Source organism: Vanessa cardui, chromosome Z (genome assembly GCF_905220365.1).
Source record: "Vanessa cardui chromosome Z, ilVanCard2.1, whole genome shotgun sequence".
Classification (NCBI taxonomy): Eukaryota; Metazoa; Arthropoda; class Insecta; order Lepidoptera; family Nymphalidae; genus Vanessa; species Vanessa cardui.
The window spans coordinates 6,396,772-6,417,709 of NC_061154.1; the positions used below are offsets into that span (position 1 = coordinate 6,396,772).

At 31.3% G+C, this 20,938-nt stretch overlaps 1 protein-coding gene across 1 annotated transcript in view; it reads right to left on the reverse strand.

Moving 5' to 3' along the window:
* The window catches only part of LOC124543157 (tetratricopeptide repeat protein 39B-like), a 36,175-nt gene extending 20,861 nt beyond the window's left edge, over nt 1–15,314 (reverse strand). The window contains exon 1 of the mRNA XM_047121230.1: nt 15,192–15,314. The gene's annotated coding sequence lies outside the window, so the exon portion shown is untranslated. The remainder of the gene's footprint in view (nt 1–15,191) is intronic.
* Between the last annotated feature and the right edge of the window lie 5,624 nt (nt 15,315–20,938).

A 20,938-nucleotide genomic window follows, 5' to 3' on the forward strand; every position in this document is an offset into this window, starting at 1 on the left:
AAAGTAAAAGTAAGAGAAGATCAGCTTGATTGATAAAATAAGCGTCTTAAGAGATATTATCCAAGTGAAGTCTGGTAATTAATTGAGACTAGACCCTTAATTAAGTTGCAACTAAGCTCGTAATCTTCACCAGGAGTATGGATTCTAAAGACACGATGATACATTAAAATTGGTTTTAATACAATACTGTCTTAGTTATGGATGCTAGATAAAGCTACTTGGTCAGAGTATATTCGATTGAACATTGATAAATGGAAATGGTGGTCTGATTGATTGATAATGTTTGTTGGTATATTTCGAATAGAATTGTATTTGGTCACAAAACGTATGACGTACGAGATGACTCAGTGGTTAGAACCCGTACCTTTTAAGCGATGATTGCGGGTTCAAACCCAGACAAGCACCGCTGAATATTCATGTGTTTAATTTGTATTTATAATTGATTTTGTGCTCGGCGGTGAAGGAAAACATCGTGAGGAAACCTGCGTGTGTCTAATCTCATCGAAATTCTGCCACATGTCTGTTCTACCAAACTGCATTGGAACTGCGTGGTGAAATATTTTCCAAACCTTCTCCTATAGAGAGGATTCCTTTACCTAGCAATGGGAAATGCATGCAAATACACAACGTATCTGATTTGTTTATATATAACAATTACAAAATATTGATTTTGTTGATCCGTCTCTCCTTGCTGTAATAATAATTAGTATTATGAGATGTCATTAGTCTTATAAGAAATAAATATAAGAATACTGGAAAAGATAAGAATAGATGCAAAGTAAGATAAACATTTACAAAAAGAAAAACAAACTGTATCATTGCTGAGATAAGAGTTCAAAAGTAACTCAATAATATTCGTAGTAAAACGACGCCGACGAGGGGATGTCGGAAATGAAAGAATTACGTCTCATTTTAAAAATGAACTTATTTCTTTGTAATATAGTCTGGATGATTTCCGGATCATTCGTCGATTTGTGTTATTATATCGGAAACCACGGTACCACCTTAAGACACTTTTTTGAACCTCTATAGATAAGTTTTTTACGTTTAAATGTTATCGCTGTAATTGTATTCCAGCAAAGAATTTTGCCCTGAATGAATTAAAACCTCTTTGCTTAGATCTCTTTATTTTAATTTTTTTTTTATATTTGGTTCTAAACTATTTTCTTTTGTTGTCTATTTGCTTGTCTTCTCTTTCTATATATGTTAATTAAAATTATTGTTATATGATATAGATAGATGGGTGCTCGGTCAAGTGACTATGTCTAGTTTTAGAACGATTATCTTTACATGCTATAGTAAGGCTTTCTGTATTCCACAATTAGTTAGTAATTAGTATTCGAAAGAGTCGAGATGGCTCAGTGGTTAGAACGCGTGCATCTTAACCGATGATTGCGAGTTCAAACCCAGGCAAGCACCGCTGATTCATGTGCTAATTCGTCTTTATAATTCATCTCGTACTCGGCGGTGAAGGAAAACATCGTGAGGAAACCTGCATGTGACAAATTTCATAGAAATTCTGCCACATGTGTATTCCACCAACCAGCATTGGAACATCGTGGTGGAATATGGTCCAAACCTTCTCCTCTAAGGGAGAGGAGGCCTTTAGCCCAGCAGTGTTGTTGTAGTATTCGAATAGAACGCTCCTGTATTAGGAGTTTAAATTTATTTATTTGTTAATTGTTTTGCACTGATATAAACTTAAGGCAGACAGTTGCCCTTTTTACGAGAACGGATATTATTATTGTAAAAATGAACTTTACATTTTATCTACAGCGCGATAACCCGGTACATAGTTAATATTTAATTCCTTATAAATGTATACGTCATAATAAATAAAATGAAGATAACTTCATCAATAAATATATGTGATTGTGATGTGTACTTTTCTTTTACTCCTGTTTGTGAAATATTGCTCCCGTTGTGCTTGAGCGTAGACGTCCTTTGTTTGATATTAGAGAATGTTCATATTCATTTGAAAATTTTTGTTCTACACTGCTTTTTATATTCAATATTCTATATCAAGAAAAATGTGAGGGACGTATGAATATAATAGGATATGCATTTTTTAACTAAACATCATCTATATTATTAAAAAACAATGGTCTTCGTATACAACACTTTTCTCTTTGCTTTTTACATTTTTCTCTAATTTTAAACAAAGAATTATAATTATATTTTGATATTCATATCTCTTTGTGAGCCGAGAAGGCCCAGTGCTTAGAACACGTGCATCTTAACCGATGATTGCGGGTTCAAACCCAGGCAAGCACCACTATATATATATGTGCTTAATTTGTGTTTATAATTCATCTTATGGCTCGGCGGTAAAGGAAAACATCGTGATTAAACCTGCATGTGTCTAATTTCATTGAAATTCTGCCACATGTGCATACCAACCCGCATTGGAACAGCGTGGTGGAATATATTCCAAGCCCTCTCCTTAATGGTAGAGGAGGCCATTAGCCCAGCAGTGGGAAATTTACAGGCTGTTACTTTACTTCTTTTATTTTCGTTTTTTTTTCGTGTCTCTTGTAAAATATAGCATAACATGATCCCTGGGTTTTCAGGTAATTTTTTTGTACATATAAAACCTTTTTAAAAAATTCCAATAAAGTCTTTTTTATAGCATTTATTATATTTGATGACCTTTGAAGGAGGTTAAATTTTAATTAAAAACTTAATTTAGTCAAAGCCATCATTATAATACCTAATAATAATAGCAATTAAAAACAGCTAAATTTTGTTTTTTTTTTTATTGGCAAGTATTGTTATATTTAACTGTAATTTAAAAACTTAATTATTACAAATATGGGAGTCAAGTTTATTATGCGTATGTAAGTATCTTTTTAGGAATATTTCAATTTGCAAAATGAAAGCCCACTCAAATGTTTCCCGACAACTGTAATGGGTTGTCCATACAGATGTATCAAACAGTAATGACATCGATACGTTTAACGTCAAGTGCATGACTTGGGAAACTCCCACAAAGGGAATACACCCAAGCGGACTGTGAAATATACATATGTCACCCAATGTTGCACCCCACGCCACGCCCAGCCTGGAAAACGAAGCCGTCATTTCACTCGAACTGATATTAATATAATGCTTTATTTACGTTTGTGGTTGACACGAATAAACATCATTAAAATTAATCAAACAAAATGTTTACGATCACTGATCGAACCCCTAAGATATATTGCTTATGAAACCGTCTTCCAAAATAGCTACCTATAATTTCCTATACAATTTTTATTTTAACGTAAACATACATATAAATTCACTTGTTATTATGGACACGAGGGAATACAACATCTTTGAATTTATCGATGTTAGCAAAAGTAAAAGCCGTCCAGCGTCCATCGTCCCGTGGACCTTTTGCCCGTAAACCTCCCTAAAATAAAATAAAATAAAAACAAACAATAAGTCCGCACGAGGGATCAATTTCAAAGGAAAAGCTTATCCGACACCGCATAGCGTATGTAATTAATATACTTTCGGTATTCCCCTGCGAAATAATTAAGTGTCAAGTCATCTTTGATGTCGAACGCAATAGGCATGTGCAAAAAGTTGTTAGACGCAAATGAGATTTGTGAAAGGGGAGAACCGCATTCTAAATTGACAACTATAATCAGATTATCTTTGTTTCATGAAATTTGAACCTTTTATAATATAAGTACGCATAGGATACTCATTGTGTTTTTAAAACTGTTACTACAGCTTATATATTTATTTAAATAATTGTATTTAATTAACATGACTTTGTATTTTTTAAATGTTAAAAAAGAGTAACTACTGATTTTCTTGCCGGTTCTTCTCGGTAGAATCTACTCTCCGAACGGGTGGTAGCTTCACTTAATTGTAAAATGACGATTCAAAACAAAGTGCTTGTAAGAGCCTACATGAATAAAGTTTATTTTGATTTTATATAAAAATAAACCTTATATTAAAAAAAGTCGTTAGAAACTTGCGTTTCAGCATTAATAAGTACAATGTCACATTAAATACTAGTCTCTGATCTAAACTATGTTTAAATGATATTGTGAATATCTGATACGACTCATCGCCGCCCATTCCGCTCTTTCATGGTTGGATTGTGCTTCTAAATTTTTCAAATAATAGAGTATACCATGCTAAGGATGTAGATAATTGACACGCATAGTTTTCTCATAAATCTATTATGATGGTAATAAAAACGTCTTCAAAAGACAAAATAGTCTCGTTAAATAAATACCTTTCAGATTTTCACGGTTAATAACCATGTCATGAAAAACCTATAAAGTGTCCATGCATTTTTTTTTCAGATAAAAACATATATGTCAAAGTTGACAGCAATAAAATGAACCCTATACAGGTTTGCTATTGGCAATCGCGACAAAACCATTAAATCCAGCCAGCCTTTGTAACGTGAGTGCATGTCAGTCTGTACGTCGGCCGACGGCGTAGACGGCTTTTGTAGTTCTCAACGCCTCGAACCTGTTAAAACTTGTGTCAAAAACAGACATGTCGTTTCACCTTATTTCACAGCGAACAATGTAATATCGTGGAAATCTCTCACATGGAAAAGTTCATGACATTAAATGCATTTAGAAAAATAAGTTAATGTATGCGTTATATTATATGCAAGGCGGCAGGCAGGAGCTGGATGCGAGTAGCCAGAGAAAGACCACAGTGGCGTGCGCTTGGAGAGGCCTATATCCAGCAGTGGACAAAAACAGGCTGATGATGATGATGATGCGTTATATTGTAAAATTGTGTTCCATTTTGGGTGTAACCAACACTGTTAGATCGATGCAGATCGTCTAGGATTACATAACTTAGATCTTTAAATTAGTGTTATTCATATAAATCATAATAATATGTGTATTTCTTTGTCGTTAAGCCAACATTATCATAAAAAAATTATCTTTATTAAGTTTGTTTTCCATGCAATATTTTAATTTGTTATATTAGCCTTATAGACAAAATTCAATTAAATTGTAGTACATATTTAGAGTATTAGTTATCGAGAACAATTTAAAATCGTGTACTCTATTACGCTGCTAGCTTCGTCATACAAGAAAAACCTCTGAAATGCAATTCTACAATTTTTTTTAAATAATATATAGCTAGGTCGTAAAACATGTCCTATTAATGCTTATAGAAGTTTTATATGCGTATAATAATATTTGTAGCAAATTAATAATGACAAAAGATAACTGATAGAGAATTTCACATGTGTCATTATAAATCAGACGAATTATTCTATAAGAACAAACAAACTAACAACTCGCTGTAAGCCACTAAAATGAAATGTCTGACATAGAGATGCACCATTAACTATAAAATAATTAATAAATTATAGTCCTCAAAGGATAACCTCATCGAAATAACCTATCACGATACAAAAAAAAGTAAAGTAACAGCCTGTAAATTTCCCACTGCTGGGATAAGGCCTTCTCTTCCATTAAGGAGAGGGTTTGGAACATATTCCACCACGCTGTTTCAATGTGGCTTGATGAAATGCACAGGTGGTAGAATTTCGATGAAATTTGACACATGCAGGTTTCCTCACGATGTTTTCCTTTACTCCCGAGCACGAGATGAATGATAAACACAAATTAAGCACATATATATATAGTGGTGCTTGCCTGGATTTGAACCCGCAATCATCGGTTAAGATGCACGCGTTCTAACCACTGGGCCATCAGAGCTCGTATTACGATATATCTGGTTTAAATAATTCATTAGTGAAAATCGAACTGAGTTCCTTTACAATAGCACAACTGAGATAAAAACAGGAAGTAGGTGTTGTCACTGTTTAAAGTGCATGTACATATAATTGCTTTTTGTAACGAAGTCTAATTGCTATATATAAAGTTGATTAATCTATATATTATAAGTTTTTACCGGAAAATATTACCGATTAAAATATGAAACTAACATCTTCTTAATTGAAAGTATACAAACCGCAAACTTAAATATATGAAATAGTATAATCTGCAGTAATAAAACATTTCACGTTGCAGTTTTTCGTCCAGACTGTAAAGTTACCTGTTCCGCTGATAAGACTTTCACTCTAAGACTTCCACATTTTAAGCTGATTTGAAATAAAACATAATAGACAACTTTACGAAAGAGCTTATAAATTGCTTTAACAGAACTCCTGACTTTTACAAACCCTCGCGCTGGCGATCTCTCTAGGTTCAGTTTGAGTTCCCAGTATTTGTATTGGCAAAAATTTTATGCAATGCTTCTGGGTTTTCTATTCTTTAGTCTTCAAATTTCAATTTTATACTTGCGATCTTTTCTTAACATAGCGACCAAAGGGTATTTCATAAAAATGCATAAATATTTTAAAAGTGTTCTGGATCGATCAGGATACAACTGGAATAATATATCGATTGATATTATAATGCGAAAGTTACCCTGCCTATTTGTCTTTGAAAACCAAACCAAGCGAACCATAAAGAAGGATATAGGCTTCATACTTTTATCTCTTTATGATCAACTGCTTAAACAAGAGCTACTCCTCGGGTGACAACTGTTAGATTACATAGCTCAAATTTTTGCATTATATTCTCTTTGTCCAGTTAAGTAGTTTTTATTTAAATTGGTATGTGTAAGGGACAAAGGCCACCTTATAATAAGTAAATTTAACCATGTTTTTACTTCGGCAATGCGCCGCCAATTTCTGGGCATAAAGTCGTGTGTTGCATGAAAATGTATAGTTTTGTTAATTAATATAAAATTAACAAAACTCGTTTCACGAAATGACTTGTATAAGTCTCTAACATTTCTGAATTTAGTGCTTTGTTCAGCCATACTCTATCTAATTAGTGAATGGATGTTCCCTTAATATAACATTATTGTATCCCTAGGTAGATGCGCTTCGTAATTTCACCCTCTTTAAATATAGACGATTGACGTGAACCCTTGAATTTCATGTATATTTAAAGTAAAGTAAGTAAAGTATCAGTCCTTACATTTCCCACTGCTAAGAGAAGGCTCCTCTTTCATTAAGTAGAGGGTTTGGACTTTGGACCATATTTCACCAAGCTTGTCCAATGCGGGTTCGTGGAATGCACATGCAATGCAGAATTTCGATGAAATTAGACACATGTAGGTTTCCTCACGATGTTTTCTTTCACCGCCGAGCACGAGATGAATTATCAACACAAATTAAGCACATACATATAGTGGTGCTTGCCTGGATTTGAACCCGCAATCATCGGTTAAGATGCACGCGTTCTTTCCACTTGGTCATCTCAGCTCTTTCATGTACATGTTAGTTCATATATATTTATTGTATAGAAATTTAGTTTTTAACCCAAGAGAACAGGGATGTTTATTGTATGCATAATACGAACTTACATTAATGAATACCACGTTATTATAAGATTTTAAATTAATTTACTATCATAATATTATACAATTGTTGATATTTAGGTCACTAGGTGTGCTTAGTTATACTGTTTATATTCTGAGATAAATAGTGTAATTAATTTGAGACTAAAGATTCTTTAACCATGAAAAACGACTCAACCTATACGAGTTATTTATTTTTATTAAGCTGTTTTAATACATTAATAAAATAAATTGATGCTCATTATTTACATTTTCGATTGTTTTTTTAAGTGTAAAGGTGAAAGTGCTTTTTGTTAAATTGTAATTAATTATATTTATCATAAAAATAAAGTTCTTAATTATTTCGATAACAATATGTGTCAAATTTCATCCTAATCCAAGATTTATTAGATATCTCTTTTACAAACTTGAAACTGTTAAATTCAGTGCCGCTTTTGCACGCGGAACACTGGTTAATATATCCATTTTTTTTAAATCTTTGATACTTATGTACTTAGAGCTGACTCCATATTACTTAATAATATTTTCCAACAACGATATTATAAAAAAAAAAAAACAAAATTTAATTTGAAGTAAATAAGTGGTGCAGTATATTATTACTCGAGCCACTGACTAAGCCTGACAAGTCCAATAAAACCATATTACGTTAGCTTGAAGCTCCAGAGAGTTACGAGGTTATGAGGTGAGGTCCTTAGGTTATTAGAAAAGATATTATAGGAACGTCTTGTGAAACAATTTTCAATGATTCAATACTGTACTCACTAGAAGTATAAAATTTAAAAATAATTCAGAAAGAAATTGGCTTTGTGCAAGCCCGTCTGGGTAGGTACCACCCACTCATCAGTTATTCTACCGCCAAATATCAGTACTCAGTATTGACGTGTTCCGGTTTGAAGGGTGCGTAAGCCACTGGCTTACGCACCCTACTACTATATAAAAACTACATCACAAGGGACATAACATCTTAATTCCCAAGGTTGGTGGCACATTGACGATGTAAGGAATAGTTAATATTTCTTACAGCGTCATTGTCTATGGGTAATGGTGACCACATATATAAAAAAAAAAAGAAAAAAAAGACTATTTCTTAGAGGACCGTTATCTAGTCCGAAAAACAGTCTGGATAAAACTATTATTGTAGTAGTGAAAATTTGGGTAACGAATCCGTGTGTTATGTCCAGTGATAGGGGAGATCGATCGGTTATCCCGACTTTTCACCCTTCCCTCACACGTGCATTAATTACACAGTATGCGAACACGACCCGGCTGAATAGATTCAATTAATTATTTCGAAATTCAAATCGATCATCATTCATGTCAATTATATTTTTAATTGAACGACGAAGATTGAACCACACATCTTAAAAATTGAAATTTTGTTTTAACTCTATATTATAGCTAAGAATTTTATAATACCGATTGTTTTCTACTATTTCATAAATTCAATTTTTTAAACTTAATTTTTTTTAAATTAAAATTTAAATTCAATTTTTTGACGACCTCCATGGTCGAGTGGTATCTACACCGGTTTTCATGGGTACGCCACTCTGAGGTCCCGGGTTCCATTCTCAGCCGAGTCGATGTAGATTACCATTAGTTTTCTATGTTGTCTTGGGTCTGGGTGTTTGTGGTACCGTCGTTACTTCTGATTTCCATAACACAAGTGCGTCAGCTACTTACATTGGGAACAGAGTAATGTAATAAATGTGATGTTGTCTCATATATATTAAAACACTTATTTACAAATCGAAGGTAAGATAACTTTCAGCTCACTATTCAGGCGTAAGAACTAACTTTAAGTCGAAGTTCTATTTAACTTCAAGGGTGTTGTCAATTCTTAGTAAAACTTGTTCTTAAAGCTTGTCTCCTTCAGGAACTTCTTGTTCGAGTGAACTCGCGAGATTTTCTTTAATAAGAATACGCAAGATTAATGAATTTCGAAAACATTTTTTTTTATTGAATATAGGCTACAGCATAGCAGCATTACGCTTACTATCTTCGTCAAATAAAAAACTAGCACAAAAAACTAGGAAAACAAAACACTCTGAACTGAGATGATCTGGCAAAATAAATTTACCGTTTATTTTGTACAATTTAACAAATGAATAGCTAAGAAAATTGTTCAAAACATCGTTCCCAAAAGAGGCATTTTGAATGCTGCCTAGCATCCTGTTGTAAAACCAAATATATCGTTAAATTAAACGATAAGTCTCGTAGGTAATAAGAACAATATATTCGGTTGAGTCAGTGAGCTGGCTCTATGCATGCTATTAATAATAATTAAATTACAAAAATATGAATAGGTCATTTGCATTACCATCGCTAGAGTTATTTGTTGTTTATTGTTGTGAATCTTTTATATTTTAATTTCCATATTCTATCAACTATTCTATAATCGAAATTTAATTTCAGGAAGTCCATTGAGAAAAACGAATATAAGATTGAAGAATAAAGCTTGGCGGTACATCGGCTGATTTTTATAAACTTTGGCGCTCTATGAATTACCCATTTCTTACGGCGTCAGTGCGCTGCTTGGGAATTAAGATGTTACATATCATTTGCTTGGAAGTCACACTAGCTAGCTTAGCCTACAACAAACAGAGCAACAGTAATACTAAGTATTGCTCTTTGCCAGAATATATCATGAGTCGGTAATTTAACGAGTTCGCTATGTTCATCTGTTTTTGTTGAAATTGCTATAGTAGATTTTAGATAGTTTTGTTTTTTTCTGAATATGTAAAATTTTTAATCCAAGGAAATATAGATAAAGATTTAATTCCAAAAAAAAACTAAAATGCGAACTTGGTAAAGGCCAGCAAATCAAATTCAACGGCGTGTTAGATGACATTATACCGTGTCCCCCGGGCGCGCCCGGTCTCCCCACGGTCTCCTATATACACTCATATACACTGCATCCAATTAGCAAAACATCGAAAAGCAGTTATTACACAATGTGTGATGTGGTTTCGCGGTCGGGTGCGTTATTAATGTCCTATACCAAAAATGACGTTTGTTTATTTAAGTAATATTCGTGTTGCGATCAGTATTGTTGATATTCACACTTTATCCTTTTATAAGTCAAAGTTACAATGACTTTATTGTCTTTGTTTATTTATTCTCGTTTTAAAATATTTATCGCTACGAACGAGTTGTATCGTGCTTTTAGTGAATCTTATCTATAATTTTATTTCGTTTCGTTTTTGGTTTGACTGCGTACTTTTTGTAGCAGGTATCACAATTTAAATTTTAGATCTTTTTTCATCTATATATGGTTTTCTTAAGAAATACAAATATGGCTGCAAAAAGTCTGAGATTCCAGACGGATATCCGGAATATCCCCTTGACACCCCTGTGTATATAACACGTATTTTTATTTGTATTGAAGGAATATGACGAAAGCTCTTCAAGAAATAGAGATACGTAGTTCTGGTACAATCAGTACAATCAGGCGTAATACTACCAATTTCCCATATCCGGGCTTTTATTACAATTTACTGTTCCGTAGGCTTACGTCGAGAAAAAGTCAATAAGCTACTGGATTTTTATTTCCATATTTACGTTTGTTTTCAGATTTGAAGAAAAACTAAAATAATGCTGGCATTAAACTTATGTTAAAAAAGTTATATAATTGGGAAAGTGCGATTTGTATTTGATGGTCTTTGGCTCATTTATATAGGAAGGATTCATTGTTTCTTAAAACGCCTTTGGTTATGTTGGTCGGTGGTGATCACTTACCATCAGACTAGGAAATGGACTTGCAAGTCTATCGCCCGATTTTAAATTATAATATTATATAATCCATTTCCCGCGTGTTAAAAAGCAATAAAAAAGCTAACTCGATGTTCATTAATAGCTTGTACTTTTAGAGAAAACGAAATGATAAACGGTTTCTCTCGATTAATATATCAGAAACTTCTTTGAAATACATTTTAATGTTACTTACATTTTGAGAATTGTTGCTGTAAAAAGTAAAGAAAAATTTAGTTGTGTAAGTATGTGTAATTATTTTATCGATTTCGTCCGAAAGCAACTTATTCGATTCACTTACGATTAGGACAAAGTTGTATCGAAATATAATCGATTATATCGTAATCGATATAAATGAGTAGAATAAGTCCTCAATTAGAATTAAGCTGAGATTATTTTTGGGGCAGAATTGACGAAGTTAGGATTAGGAAGGGGAACATATTCGTTATAAATTAGTAAAATTGTCTATGGCTGAGTACCTTTCGAGATAATAGTTTGTATTGAATACAAAGATAACCTTTGTACGATGTCCAACTAGCAGTATCACTATCGAAATCAAGCAAGCTTCGATAGTATGGTTTTAATGGTAAGAATTTCTAGACATTAAGTGTAATTTGACCTTCATCTTGAATCTTGTTAAACGACTCTTTTGAACTCTTTCCTAACCTACAACTCTATGGATGGTTGGATGGTAAAGATATTGATTATTTTAATAAACTGGTATATTTTAGTTGATTTAAGCATTTGTTGTTGCGTGGGCTATTCACTTAATAATTTATATTATAATATTAAAATGTGTAAATGAAACCATTGTAACTTCTCTCGTAATCTCTACAGACTTTTGTATGATTTTTTTTTTGTTTTGTATCGCTCAGCTGTTTGCTAATTCAATTCTTATTTATTTAATAATAATAATAATAATAAAGCTTTATTTATTTCATGCATAATAATAAACTATAATGATTATTATAACATTCGATTGTAATTTAATATCCTAACTAGATTTGTTTACAAATAATAATCTGATTTTCATAGATTGATATAATAATGAATTAATTAATTTATATTAGTCAATGATTAATTAATGCATGGACCCCGTTCGGGTAAAAGCCTTATCTTATTTATTTAATACACATTTATCTACAACTACTTACATTTTAACATCATTCTTAATCTTAAATATGAAAGAATATTATTATGTAAATAGCATTTTTGGAGTGTGAAATAACAGTGCATTCACTTTAATAAGTCTAGCATAAATTGAGTACAAACACAATTAAAATATCTAAGCCGACTTTTAATAACACAATACTTAGAATAGGAAGAGTAATATCGCTGGAAACTTACACAAGACCCGTTATACGACACGTTGTCGAGGCAACTAATGTGCTTATAATTAGCTCGACATGTATTAGTATTTTGATTTAAGTATTACAATTTATAACAACGCTATTGTAATGTTTCTTTTCCCCCATTCATATATTCATCGGTGTTTTTTTAACTGTATAACCGAGTATCATTCAAACGTTATTTCTATTGACTTGGGAGAAATTGTATGATGTAGGACAAGGCAGAAAACGATCGGTAAAATGTACTCTCGAATTCCTAACGGATCAGTTATATAACGGATGAAATATCGTACACAGGTGTACGTAATAAATACGTACATATATTGCATTTAAAAATTCCTTTATTATTACATACTAGCTACACGTTCCGGTTTCACAAGGGTATTTTAAGGGTTATACAACTTTTAGATTCACGAACAATCATAAAAAGATAAAGTTATTTTCTTCTGGCATAATATACATATTACACATAAGTACTTTAAATAAATCTATTAATTGATTTTAATTTCAAATGCATTTGATATTTTTGAAATTGATAAATGATTTTTGACTCTTATTTTTTTTAAGAATAGCACTAGTTTATATCTGTCATAGTACATATTGCTTCAATAAATATTTAGTAAAAATCGATAGTTAATTTCAAAGATGGCATTAAAGGTCCGGTTATTTGTTGGGATAGTAAGTTTCTCCATTTCTATTGAAATGATAATATGATGATAGTTTGTAGTGCGCGACGAGAGCGCGGCGCGAGCGCATACGCCGGCTGCAGAGAAAGTGAGAAGTACTTCGTCACAGCGCGTCCGGTCGCTTTCACTACCGTAATATTAACTCTTAAACACATGTTATCTCATTCATGAATAAAAATAAAAACAACGCATAAAACCTTAAGACTCATGTTTGACATCATATTTTCAATAAAGAAAATGTTTACAAGTTCCGCTTTTTGAGCAGCGTGTCGTCGAGTCTATTGTTATTCGAGTATTCAAATATCCGCACTTAATATCCTTATAGCAGTCGTTTATGTAAGCCTTCGTATGAAGAGAATTCTTTAAACCTTTTGTAAGGCATTTTGCATTGTAAACCCATATGATCTTATCGATCTTAGTGATGTTCAATGGAGCTGAGTTACGTAATTCGAAGTTTGTTTTTATCGAAACTCACACTCAAAATCGATTAAGCTTGTTAAAATAAATATCAATTTTAATGAAAATTGGCCGTCGAATTTTTTAATTGTCGAAATGATTGATTGAATAAAGAATGATTTATTCAATGATTGATAATTCTAGTGCAGAAAAAAATAACGTGTATTGCAATCTAAAATTAATAAAGCTCAAAAATGAAAATAACCTGTTTCCATAATTTCCTCATGCAATTAATTAGTATTCCGTGCTATTTAGATTTTTTTTTATGTTGATAATTATTTATTATTAATCTGTAACACCATTTAAAATTGTAAAACAATTTTAAATTTAATCTAATCTCTATAAAAGCGTAGGGTTATTTTTTTTCTCGTGTAGTAATTTCTTATTAACTTCTTTGATTAATTTATACGTAATTAAATTTATATATTGCTTTAGAAAATAATTGTAACCCCAAATATGTATATAATTATGTTGGATATGTAAGAATTTATCTATTACATATTATGGAATTGGTAGCTGTAATGTACAATTGGAATATTTAATTTGGTATACTAACTTCCTTATTTTTAGGTTTGAATTTTTTTCTTAAAACTACGTTCCTAATTAATATAATAAATGCGAAAGAGAGTTTGTTTGTTTGTTACACTTTCACGTATTAACTTATTCGATCATCATAATATTTACCATATTCGATTGCAGGGGTGCAGAAAACACCTAAAACATCCCCTTCTCGTACGCCGGCGCAGCCGAGGGTGGATACTAGTGTTATATGCATTAAACAACAAACATTGCGGCTTTAAAAGAACGAGGTTGTTTATTGTTAGTGTATAATTAAATATAGAATCTCTGACACTGCTTATCGATCCCGACGACTACTAATCCGTTTGGTTCATATTACATACACAGTCACACAGCGGAGTGTCAGTTATCTAATTTTTTCCGCACTTATGTTTCATGTATATTTACATAGTTATAATATTAAAAATCTAAGAGCCCATGACTGGGCAAACGCCAGCAGTTCTTTTTAGGTGAATGTTTAGTTTATTCCCCTTCGAACATGTAATCTAATTAAAGGTTTTCGCTCAGCATATTCCAACTTATACATAAATATATAGTTACTTACGTATTAAATTAATTCATTTTAGCTTATAAATAGCACATTATTTATATTTTAATATAAAACTTGTTTTGTAGCAAGTTGTTTAAGTTGACTGTGGGATAAATATCCTTATCGCATCAGCTTTTTACGCAATCAGGACATTCGAGAAAGGATTGAATTGAGCAACTTACCTACTTCTATGTACTATAAATAAGATAACGTTCATCACTAAAAATACAACGACCTCTTTAAATAGTCGATTAAATAATTAATCATTCAAAAAAAATGTTTAATACAATATAAAATCATAAACATCCTACACATACATAATCGTTTCATCTTGTTATCTACTATTTTAAGTATAAATCTAATTATCAAAACACAGTACATGCTACGCAGTCTAGAAACGTATTTAAAATAATAGATATCATTCGATTTAGAAAAACAGTATTTTATGAGCCCTGTGGACGAGGAGTACGTTTAAAAACAATATATTTATCCACTCACCGAGTTAATGGAAGGCCACACGTACACAACTACACTACTTGAGGCTCATAAGCCGACCGTAGGAAAACGCCGCGCCCGCGCTTACTTTACTAGCAGTAAGATCTCTTGGCAGTTCGAACTGACAGTGACATTTCTTTAAATGGCAACTCTATATGCATTTTGTATGTTAGATATTACAAAAGAATATATTTTAATATCTATGGTATAGTATATTCAACTGTTATCTGTAAAGATACCAGTCAATATTATTTAAACGTTAGTCAATTGTATTATTGATACATGTTTCTGATGTGAACAATTATTGGCGCACCTTATGAGTAAGAGCTATTTGTATTTTGCTATCATACGCTCTCTCTGCCGCCATTCACTACTCCCATTTTCGTGGCATATATACAATGTATTTATACTATGTACAAAGGAGTAACGTTGATATATGTTGTAATAGTACAGTTTTAAAAAATAATAACTAAAAAAACTCTATGTTTTAATTAATTTTGCTTTATATTTACCTATTAGTTTTCTAGTAAAAAATAATTATTTCTTTATAATTTAATACCTATCAATTTTTAGTTTTTACTTTTTTCGGAAGTACCATGTAGATCAGATTTTTAGTTATTGTCTCTTTAATATATTGTATTCATTAATACGTCTGCGTATATGTATATATTTATGAATTTATGAATTTAAGTCATGTACACCCCTACCGCTTACGTTCTACGTTCTCATTAAGTTTTCCTTTAAGAAATCGCAGCTTTAGCGATAAGGCCGCCTTTTATATATCTTCCCGGAATTTATTATTGTATAAGCTACATTTTTAATCAGTATCTTCTTTAGTGTAAATTTATTTAGTAAAACATAGCGTTAGTTACAAACCATATTAACCTTTATATATGACTACAGAGGTTTCTTATTTACGATGGACTTCTATTTTTTTTAAACAATAAAATTATCAAAATGTAAGTGTCCCTCCGCTGGGTTCTTCTTTGAAGGTCTGGATTCTTGTTTCATAAAGCAGCCTAGGCAGCCTAGTTGCCTGAAGCGGGTTGGTGGACACAAATGTGCCAAGGTTTCATACAAAACATGGAGGTTTACTTACGATGCTTTAGTTCACCAAGTACAGGGTAAATTATAATGTTTTTATTGTTCGGGTTTGTAACTGAAATCTTTAACGTAATTTTAAATAAGTAGTTTGATTAATTACAATTCAATATTCTCATTAGTCTTGGTGGCTGACTGGCTGGAACCAAAATAGAATATTTATCGTCGATATGAAATGAATTAACATCGATTATACATTCAAGAATATCTTCAGTGAACACGAGGTTGTGGGTAAATACAAATTACTTTTTTAATCGAGTTAAACTATCCAAGAGTTCGGTAATTTAGTAAAATAATTTACTAAGCCAAAGAAGAAATTTTCTACTAAATGTAAATATCCCTATACATTTAAATTATAAATAAAATAATAAATGAGATATATTACTGACAAAATAGTCACTATTTTTATAAAAAAAAAACATAAACTAACATTTTTAGTGTTACATTAAAAAGTCATAATGTTCTTGACACTATATATATATATATAACTTTTTATAAGTTTACTTTGACTTATTACGTAATATTACTACGAACATATTAGAGTTTGTTAATTGGCCACAAACGAAGTTATTTTTAATACTTGTAAAATATTTCACGCAACAAGCGTGGCAACGTATCCCCCTAGTTACTTATCATAAATAAATAGTCCTTTCTATATCTCGAAGTTGCCATAGGAATATACCTTTGATTACTTAATGTTTGCAAATTGTAACCGATTCCGATAACACATTTCCCTATCACAAAATTAGGGAACCTCATGGGCGCAAGTTTTACATATTAAGTATATGTTTTCGTGGTGTTTCTTTATCCGATATTTATTTTCCGACAAAGCATTATACGAATGTGTTAAGACGGAGACAAAAAATTGAATAATTACCGGATATTTTCTTTAAATTCATTCAATACATGTACTCTGGTCTGATATTATGTCTATCAATATTAATCCGTGGGCTGCGGCATCATCTTTTTATTTCTTCCATTCTGGCAGTACGGGGCATTCAAAACCTCGCAGGAAAACTATCATAATATCGGAACGCGCTTATTAGACCTCGTTAAGTTTAAAAAACTAAAATTCGATGTGATGTATGACGCGATCGAATTTTATTTCTTCAGTGCGGTACGTTGCCAAGATACCCCGTATTAAAATAGTTATACCATAGCAATTTGTTTTCAATAGGCATCATATAAATATATCAAACAGACATTAGGGCCTCCGCGCGACAGAAAAATCTGTCTTTCTTAGTCGCACCGTATACATTATACGAGCCGTATTAGACTTAGCTCTGCATTAAACGTGTTAAAAGAGTTTACAAAAACTGAAATAGTCAAAATAGTTTGAATTGTTTACTTGAAAAAAATTAAGCTGTTACGTTGTATATGTAAATTCTGATGTAATTGTTAAGGATTTTCCGGCGTTCGATGATCTTCAATATTTAAGTAGGTTTGCATAATAATTACTATTAGTAATACAGTTACTCAATGGCAGAGCTATCAAGTATCAGGTCCGCGGTAGTAGCTAAAACAATTGCCAGTTGGTAGGTAATAAAATACTATCGCCCCTACACTCAAGCTAGTGTAGTGTATGACCACAATAGCTCAGAAAAGTCTATATAAAAATCAGAAGGGCTTTTTTAAATTCAACGACTGCATTGTGTTAATTCTAGCAGACTATAATATGTACCGAGTTGTAATTTAAGATGTATCAGCAAGGCTAGCGCTCTCTGGAGACGGATCATGAATTTAAGATAAATTGTAAGTACGGTCAGTAATAAAAATATTTTAACTTGATTTTTTTTTAATTATTATCAATCTTTCTAAATTTATATAATAAGGGTAAAAATAAGTTTTCAGTTTCTAATAATTCAATGATTATTTTAATTTAATGGAAAAGCTAAATATATTTTTTCATTAGACATATATTGAACTGAAATGATAATGTAGAGGTAGGGAGAATATTTAATAACGGAATGTGATAGAAATTTTGGGAGAAAAACATTTACCGACGTTAGGGCGCAACGCATAGGTCACAATATTATTGAACCAAAACAATATTATTAAACTTTAATTAACCAAATGTTCTTGTATTTATAGGCTACCTATCATAGGTGATTGAATCATGAATGAAATCCATTTGTTCATCAATTTTCATCACGTGTGAGTAAATTATCAGCGGTATACTTTGTTTTAAATAATTGTGGCGCACGTAAAAATATATCTAAAATCACTTTATATTCGCTAGTTCAGTACAATAGAACAGGGCTGGAGAATAAACGTCTAGAATATCATGCTCATACATCACGACGTCAATTAGTGGACGAAAATTTTAACGATGAGTGAAATCATAGTCCTCCTGCCTATTAGTTTTTATATGGACGTATACTGATAAAATTTGTCACTGTGACAATATAAAAAATGAAGATATTTATATACGTATTATAAACAAAATACCACAGATTACTTTATTACTATTTCTTTGTTACTACAGGCTCGATTGACATTAAACTTTTTTAGTTCTTTTTAGCTATTTCTAAGAGTGTAGGAAATGTTTTCTTATTTCCACGATGTGAAATGTGTATTTAAACCATACTAAGTACCATAATATATAGCGAGTTAAGTACCTACATATAATATTACAACATTGCAAGCATTAAGACCGTATTGTGTTACAGAATTGTATGATTCTATACATTTCATAATTCATTTGTGTAATTTAATCATCCAATTAATATGCATACCAATAATGACTATTATTTATTACTAGCTGTTCCCGCGACTTTGTACGCATTTGAATTTTCCAACAAAGATATTGTCGCCTTAGTTAAGACTTATTATATCAGTTACCTGCGAGTGAAAGTCCCGTCAAAATCGGTCCAGCCGTTCCAGAGATTAGCCGGAACAAACAGACAGAAAGTAAGCAATTTTTTTTACAAAATGTTTTTTTGGTATATGTAACTTGTATACATACCTACATATGCATTGAGTAAATTAGGGCTATTTTAATGTTACGAACAGACCCTCCAATTTTATTATATTTATAGATTAATAAAAATTTGTCAGTCTCATAACTGACATCTTATCAATCAAAAGAAAAATGAAAACCGTTATTCATGATTAAATTAATTAATTATTTAGTTTATAAACTATTTCCTTTTCATATAGTATTATAACTTTATTATTAATTAACATTGCGAAATTTCGAATTGAATATGACAAACATGTTTTCAAACGTGAACTTTGAGCTTTACAATGGTATTACAAATGCATACAAAAGCAAACTATTTAGAATTAAATGTCGAGATGGAATATACGTGTATTCTCATTTCAGTTCTCAGTATACGAGTTCAAATAATTTTGGATTGCATACGAAATGGAATTAATGAGAACAAATTGTGTATCATTTCCATTATACAGACGAGGAGATTAAATGTTGAATAATTATAATATTTTGTGCATTATTTAAAATATGAGGAGTCCCGGGTAAATATAGAGTAATTGATCGGTCATTCGGTCCTGACCTCAATATGCAGCTTACTACTTTCCCATAATATTATTTATCTTGTAAATACTACTAAGAAGTTCAAAGTACAAAAGAATAAAATATTTTTAGCGCGAACAGCTATTATTCAGCCGTTTCAAAGCCGTTTTTCTGATGAAAGTCGACACGGGAGTAATTTTTGGAATTTACTCTAGATTGAAAATGATCTTTAATATCTATTTTTTGTTACTACGACACACATTTTATCGACCGATAAGGTTGTCGTCTAAAAAACTGATAATTTCATGTTATCTGAAGAAACGATCGTGAGTATCTCCTTTGGAAAAATATTGCAGAAAGTTATAATTACTTTTTTTTTTAAATTATTTTGATTAAAAATAGGTCACATTAAGTTAAGATTGATGGTAATTTTTTCATTTTCTAGTATTTTCAATATTGATTTCGATATCGCCTGATCAATATATCTCTAAGTATATTATGTAGTAGTTAGCCTCGCGCCCAACCCTAATTTTTTTTTTATATATTTTTCGAATAGATCTGCATTTCTCCCATATAATATTATGTGAATTAGTTCTGTCATTAATCTGTTTAGTTGATATTTTTGTCTTTAGCGGCAACGAATAAATTTATCGACGTTTATAATATTATTTTGTTTTTTCACTGTAATTTTGAGTGATCAAGAATTTTAATTTCTTCACATAATAAATAGTTTTAAGTTTGGTTGACTTTTTTATTATTCATTATTAGGTTGCCTTTTGGGCAACGGTTTACTGAGACATTACTCAAGTAATTAATTAGGAATTAAATTAAGTATAACTACTTAAATTACCACATGAAGTAATACATAACACAAAAATTTCAAGAAAAAGTATATGTATATTTGATAATTAATTTTCAAATTTATAATTTAAATGTATAATTATTTTGTAGCTAAATGTGGCACCCAAATGCAGGTAAATTGAAGTTCTCGTCTCGATCTTGATAAAATATCTTATAACCGGCGCAAGAAGCACAAACGTACTTGATAGGAAATTATATTTTCTTGAAATTCTATTTAAAGTTTATTTCCATTTTTTAAATTCTCTTTGAGATAAGTTGGAAGGCGCTTTTTTCCAAGTCGTTTCATAAGGTTTTGATTTAATATTTGATAATT